This window comes from Hylaeus volcanicus, chromosome 3 (assembly GCF_026283585.1).
Source record: "Hylaeus volcanicus isolate JK05 chromosome 3, UHH_iyHylVolc1.0_haploid, whole genome shotgun sequence".
Taxonomy (NCBI): domain Eukaryota; kingdom Metazoa; phylum Arthropoda; class Insecta; order Hymenoptera; family Colletidae; genus Hylaeus; species Hylaeus volcanicus.
Window position 1 is genome coordinate 30838148 of NC_071978.1, and position 7633 is coordinate 30845780.

Sequence of the window (7633 nt, forward strand, 5' to 3'; positions counted from 1 at the left end):
ATGATCGACTACCCTGCCGAATTTTACGACGCGGCCCTTTTCTTCCCGCCGTCCGGGCCCCCTGCGTGCTAACCACCTTGACGGATGAACGCACCGTGCATAACGAATGTTACGGGTATCCTCGTGTTGTGGTAAATATCATGCAGTCTGCTCGCTACTCGGATACGCGAACACGCGCGCACAGGTTGGACCGTAGGCATAGGTTCGGTGAGTTCGCGATCGATGGGTCGCGATCGACGCCGACGCCGACGCCGATGCCGACGGTCGAATCAACTGTTTATCCGGGTTCGAAGATCTTCGATATCCCGTGCACGAGAGATCACGGTAGCGATCGAAAAACGATCCTCGAGGTTACAACATGGTCGCGGTATCGCGTGGGCAGCGTTAAAAGAGCAGGCCTAAATAGTTGGAGCGCGCTACCGTGGCGCAGTATATCCGTATCGGTGATCTGGAATCGAGCGTGGATCGGGCTTGTCTTCCCGTCGGTCGGGAAAAAGTAATTAAAGAATTAATTAAACGGAGGCTTACTCAGCTAAGTTCAGCCATCGATCAAGGCTAACCATGGCAGCTCCTTGTTTGCCGCTGACAAAAAACACCGCTACCGAAATCATAGGGAGTCCATTGTGGTCCGTTTCGCTCCTTCGGGGGCCCTTCGACAGACCGAGAGGCACATCCGATGAACGGAGGGGGCCAAGTGGCAGCCCGAAGAGGTTGTTCTCGAACCGATGCTCTCGATCCAGCGGTAGAAGCGAAAAGGAGAGAGAGATAGCGAGAAAGTGTCCGCGACGCGGTGAAAGAGGACCGAGAGAGTAGGAATGCAGCTCGCGTGCTCCGTTCCTGTCGTTACAAATTAGAGTAAAAATCATGAAGGAGAATCGTGGCAAATAACTTGCGCAGCGGGAGGGTTCCGGCGGGTCCCAACACGGCGAACAATGCCTTCTCCCCGGGCTGCCTTTGCTCCTTGCTCCTTGCTCCTTCTCCCGTTCGGCTCCCCGTCTCCGTTTCTCTCGTGTTTTTGTTTCTCACTTTCGGTTTCTCGCCTTTCTACTCGCCCTCGCTTTCCCTCCTTGGTTCGCACTCTTCCTACGCTTCCCATATTCCTCGTCTTTTGTCTTTTCTTTGCATTGGTCGGTCTTGTCCATGTTCCAGCGACTACTTAATAACGATCAACCAGGCTTGAAGAGAGTTGGACGCCGTTCACGCCGGTACAAACAACGACTATCGCTGTCCGCTGTTGGCTGTTGGGTTCCAAGCCGAGCACCGAGCAGCTTCTCTCTCCGGGGAGCAGCTCTCGTGCTCGAGTCGCTACGGTTTCTTCTCTCTCGCCTCGTGTCGACACGTATCGGCCTGTCGATAACTCCGTGTCCAAGATTCCGGCTGGCGGAACAGAAAAGTTTAAAGACCAGGCTTACCGGTAGCCACCGACAGACTTTTGCCACACCGTTCGATTGTTTCCACCGAGTGGAAGGGCTCGGCCGGTTTCAAAAGCACGCGATAATCATCGACGATCGCCTTTCCCTGTCTCCTCGGCCACCCTCTCTGTCCACCGTGGTACGACGCGACGGTGTAACGACGTTATACCTCCGTACCTCGGCCGGCAGCGACGCGTACCAATCACCCGTTCGATTACGTCGAGATCGATCTCGCGACGCTTTTATTTAAATACTTACGGCATTAGCCTCGTGGCGAAAGCACGACACCGCGATATCGACGGTGACCGCCCCGACACTCGTTTCCTCCTCCTTCTCGATCGATCGGTAGACGAGCTCAGCGACCGAGCGCGAGCGTTCTCTCGTCGAGACGATAAAACCGATTTTGTTCGATCGCGTCGTTTAGCTGAGAGGTGGGCCAACTTTCAGCCGATATACAACCTTTCGCTGGAGGATCTCGACCGAATTAGCCGGCAGTGAATCGCAAAAGTTTTAAGGCTGCCAGCGTATCTCGCCTCGAGTAGGCGCTGGCGAACAAATTGGCCGAGGCGTCTAGGCTGACCGGTAGCAGCCGACAGCTTCTCACTTCGGGTCTCGATCGTTTTCGTCAGGCTGACGAGGCGAGGCGAAAGCCCGTCGGCCATTAATAATTGCTCGTAATAATGGGCCGTCCGGAGGAGGGGCGAGGAGGGTAGTCAGCGGGTTCTTCGACAGGGGAGGTTGAATAGAAAAAACAACGAGGAGACCGGTAACGAGGCTGACCGATTCACAGGCTTGTTGTTGTTGTTGTTGTTGCTGCTGTTGATGTTGCTGTTGCTGTTGCTGTTGCCGGTGGTGTCGATCTTACCCGGAGGCCACCCCCGCTGCGTTCCTAATAAACCCACTTGCTGGCGGGATAATGGCTCCACGGTGACTACACAACTCTTCGAAGCGTAGAAAGACGAAGAACGCGTTGCGGGAGCAGCTTCGACGTCGCTATCCCGACTACCGCGTTCGCTGCCAACAATAAAAGAGTCTCAGGCTTTGATTTTACATCGGGTATTAACGAGCCGTTCCTCGTCAGGCTTTTCTCGCCTCTGGTTCTCGCTTCATTCACGATTCTCCGCGAGGTAAACGGATTCGCTGTTTGCGGTGATTTCCAAACTTTTTCGAAGGCGTCACCCTCTCGACAAAAAGAAAGAGAATTTCGAATATAAAACACATGGTCAGCAAACGACTCTCGACAAACTAAACGATACGACGAAGATGTATTCTCACAGTCGTTTAACCGCGACACTTGTACCTACTCGACTGCTCCACTACTCGGCTGATATCGTTTACTCCGTCTTCGATTGTACGCCGCGCCGCGCCGCACCGTTCTGTCCGATTTATGTTCCCAATCACGATTGGCACGCTGGGATCCAATTTAGATGACTCGACGAATTCGTAAATCGACCCGACGCGCGTCTCAATACCTAATAGCCACTTTACTCTGCAGCCCGCTGTAATTGGGTCTTTTTCTTCCGTCGTTGCTACTCGAAAGCTTTAATTTTCTCTCTCTAACCGGACCGCTTGTTTTCTCGCGCCTCGGTGGTGGAATTAACGGTAGTTTGGGATCATCGGCTCGCACGTCCGATAGCGATCCTCGACAACGATCGCGTGATGAATCCAGCCTAGAATCCGAACGGAGACGACAGCGCAGCGATTTGCCCGAGCGTCGAACGCACACGAACCGGAACGACTCGATCTCTGCTAGCTATAGCGCGCCGTAATTGACGACAGCTTCGAAATCCCTGTTCTTCGCGAAACTATCGGATAGTCTTCGCATCGATATAGCTCTTTCGCTATCGGTTAACACTGAGACGATGTCGCGATTATCGCTGGGGGAGATGTTTGCTGGAAGCGAACGAGTTCTCGAGAGTTTTCGATTTCGCGTCACGAACGCGATCGTGGCCTAATCCATCGAGCACGCGTACATATGACACCGATCAATCAGGTCGACGGGGTGTGCGATAGATCGCATCGTGGCGCGTTTGCGACACCCCGCGTGAGGGATCGCTCCGATTTGCATCGGCCGTGCGACGAATAATGCATAGGAACGTTTCGGTTCGTTTCGATCGATCCGGTGTTGTCGAGTTAATTGTAGGAACGCTTGCGAATACGAACATTGGTCCATCGTTTCGTACTTGAACGTTTTATAATACGATACATCATTTTTTTTTGCGATATTCGGCACCGTTTCGGAGACAGTTTAACGCGCTTCGCGTTTATTCGATGCGGGTATTCTTTTCGAAACAGGAAACGTAACGGGCGGGCTAATTTTTTATTCATTCGAGCCGGAATCGGCATTGTACGAGTCGCGTAGCTCGGTGAAAAGGCGCGGCAATTAACCCCAGGGTACAATGCGTTTTTCTTCTTTTGTTGAGAATGCTGTTGAAAGCACTCCGAAGTCATGGTTCATCGCGAAAATTGTTCCGTCACGATGCAAACGATCCGTTCGGGATGCTCGTTCAGAAAATCGACCCGCGTTCCTCGAACGTTTGCTCGTTTTTTAATCGTTTCGTTTTCGCGGTCCATTGTCGCGAGAGGTGTAGTTTAAATTCGCGTCTTACAATTAGAACAAATGCAAATGTTACGTGTCGAGAAATCGAAACGACAAACGTAACTCTGCGCGAAAACTCGAATACGCGAGACAACGGGACAAATTCATTTACGTCGTGTCGAATGACAATCGATGAAACCAAGTTTTTGGTTCTCGGTAAACGACTAACGCGTTGCGATGGGATTCACGATTCAACGCGTAGAATCGAGCGGCAGGTAGAGGCGGAATCCTATCGAGAATCGTTTCAGCTCTGACGATGGTATCGTTGTCATTAGGCAATCCGACGTTATCGTCGCTGGGATCGAAGAGTTCCTCCCGAGAGAACGTACGACGACACGCGGCAATTCTCCACTCTTGCACCAGAAACGCTTCACGGTTCTTTCATGATTGCCTCCAGGCGCGATCGATTCAACCGGTTTTATCAGATTCTTGAGTATTAATCGTATCACCTGTATACCCGGTTATCAATATCAATCGATTATCAACCAAACGGCCAAATCGTTAGGATAAATATCGCGAAGCATCGCTAACATTTTTTATGATGCCGATCGTTGATTCTTATCCATCGTGCATTGTGCCTCGGTGTTTGAACGATAACATTAACTAATTGGGAGTATCGATTAATCGTGCAATAAAAACGAAGCTTTTTTTCACGGATTTTCTTTTTACTGAAAAGATGGAAAGGTTGGAAAAGTGGTTGACGGAGATAACGTTGATTCGCGATCGAATCGCAACAAGATATTTTTCGAGAACCAGTCTCTCGTTACTCTCTAGATTCGCTTCGTATTCCTTTACTACTTCGAAATCGAATCGATCGACGCGAAATAAACAAGGGGATAATCGGGTGACGTTCGACGTCGTCGAATTTCATCGCACCCAATGCGTTAGACTTAACGATCTCGAGTGAATTGCTCGCGCTCGTCTCGGATTAGCTCTCTCGTCTCTCTGGAACCTGCATGCGTCTCGATCCAGTCTTCGGGATCACGTTCGAGCGTTCTGGTCGATACCGCAATCATTTGTATGCCGGCCACTGAAATCGAGGCGATAACGATCGCCGGCCGATTCTTGCCGCGATGAAAAACGAACCGAGGGAAGGAGAACATTCCAGGGTTAGGCGTATCCCCAGAAGGTGTTCCGCCGGTGGACACGGGACACCGTCTAATTGATCACAAATACAAAAGAATCGGGCTGGCCCGTTCGGGACCCGAGCCCCCCGTTCCGCAGCGGCACGGTCTCATGCGTGTCGACCAGTCACTTCTATAAACATGCTAATGGCGGTTCCCGATAATAAGTTAGTGGCCCCGATAGTCTCGGTCTTTCTGCGCGCGACTCAGCCTCTATACAAATCTCCGTATACCTACGTAAACGACGACACGAACGGGAGCGAGTGAAAAAGGAGAATCGAGTCCGAGGAGAGAGAAAGACGAGACAACGTCGGACAACGAAAAGAGGAACGATTTGGAACAAGACCAGAGAGAGAACGAGAGGGTGGCAGTCGAAGGACGAAAGGAGAAGCTATCGCGGACAGAGAAAGCGAAGCAGAGAGATAGGGAGACATCGATGGACCGCAAAAGAGAGTCCGGACGGCGTGGCGTGGCGCGGCGCGGCGCGGCGCGGCGGATCGAGAGACAGAGAAAGTCCGAGTGGTAGGAGGAAAGGGTGAGAAGGAGATGAAGAAAAGGAGGCCTGGTCTGACCACGAGAGCGTGCTTTACACGCTGATGCGTTCGAACACGTCGTGCCGGAGAAGCAGAAAGAGGCGAAAGTGGCGAAGAAACAAGAGTAGGAGGGAGAGGAGGCGGTGGCGGCAGCGGCGGCGGTGGTGGTTGCAAGTTGCAACGACGGCGAAGGTGGCGGAGAAAAGGGCGAGGATCGTCGGGTGGGGCGAGACAGGGGGTATGCAAGGGAGGAGGGTTAGTAGCTCTTGTAACGCTATCAACCCTGTCGCTGTACATCACGTCGACACCATCCTAGTCGACTCATTTCAGACCGCAAGAGTAGTAGGAGTTGGCTTCTGCGCCATTACTTCGCTCGCTGGCCCTACGTGCACACGCAAACACAACCCGAGAGGTCTGCGCGAGCAAGCCACGTATACGCAGGTTGCACGCGAGCCCGACGACGGAGACCAGAGACTAACCGAGGGAGAGGTAGAGAAAGGAAGAGAGAGAAAACACGCTTGGTAGAATGTGTGTTACGTCCTGGGAGCGTATTCCCTCGAGGACCAACCGATTACGTAAAATAAAATCGAACCCGCCTGCTAATGCGGACGGAATTTATGTAGGGAACGGTGCTTTACGAACGGGTAGGATACGCGCACTACGTTTTTCGTGGAAACGATCTCGCGACGGAAATCCTTCCTCGGCGAACGATGCGAGACCTGCGATTCGAAACTCACCCTCTCGACCGACGCAACGTTCGATCGATCGATTTCGAACGAAGAACTCGGGTTCCCGCGCAAAAGAGTCACCGTGGTGTTTCGTCGAGTCCCGCTTTAGAAATTCTGACCGGTGAAAAAGGCAAGGCGTCCTCTTGGCAGGCGCAAGCCAAGGTGAAACCGGCGGTGCTCGGGACGTGCGAGAACGTCTGTTTCTCGTGGGATATCTCTCGGCCATTTCCGTTTAATTGATCGTCCTGAAACGTTGGCACGTATATGTGCTCCGTGGATCGAAGACGATACCAGGACGGCGGTTTCAATGGTCAGTGGACGAGCCAATTAGCTCCGTCCCAATGCTCAGGTACACTCTTCTGCCTCGGTCTTCCCCCTGACACCCTCGCCGTTTTCTCTCTCGAACGACCGAGTCTATCTTTTTCCCACCCAGCCACAGATTCCCGGCCTATATGCGACCTGGAAGGCTTCCGGGCTGAAGCGGGACATTACGGCTGTTCGCCACCTCAATCCCCCGTTTCCAACCTCGGACGGAACACAGAAAACCGAGGTCCTATCTTATCCGCGAAGAAGTTTATAGCCCGGTCGACTCTAATTGGGCGAGAAATCATCGGGCACTCCTTTCCTTCGTCCGCTCTCTCGCTCAAAAAGACGCTCACTAATTCACGATTTCTCGCGTATTATGGCTGGGACCATGCCACCCTTTTCTCCCAGTTCCCCACCCTTCAGGCTGTTCGGATCTGTTCGTTCCTCGGATCTTCGTGTCGTTCGCGCGTCGCACGTTCACTTTTTGCGAAGAATCGAGCTTACCGAATTAGGACCATGTATTTTACCGTTTCCATCGTATCCGTAGCAATTCTCGTGCGACGAAAACTCGACGGTCCGAGATGCTACTGCGCCCCTTTACTCTCGAACGGGACGAACGATCTTATAGAGCAAATTGTTGCGTCTCCAATTTGACATAAACGAAAGAGAGACATTCGACTACTCGTTCCGAAGACAGGTCGGATGATGCGATACAAAGATCGCGTTCGAGAGGTTAACCGGCCGAAACGGAGACGCATCTGGACGGAGCTTCCGCGTGAATCGGAAAACGTCCCTCGTCGCGGTGTTTAGCTATCGGCCTATCGGAGGTATTTTTCTTCGGGCGGAAGGTACGCGTTCGCGTAGCGTGGAAGGCGAAAAGGACAAAGAGGAAGGGAAGCACGCGCGATTCAGCGTGCACGGAAAGGTGCGC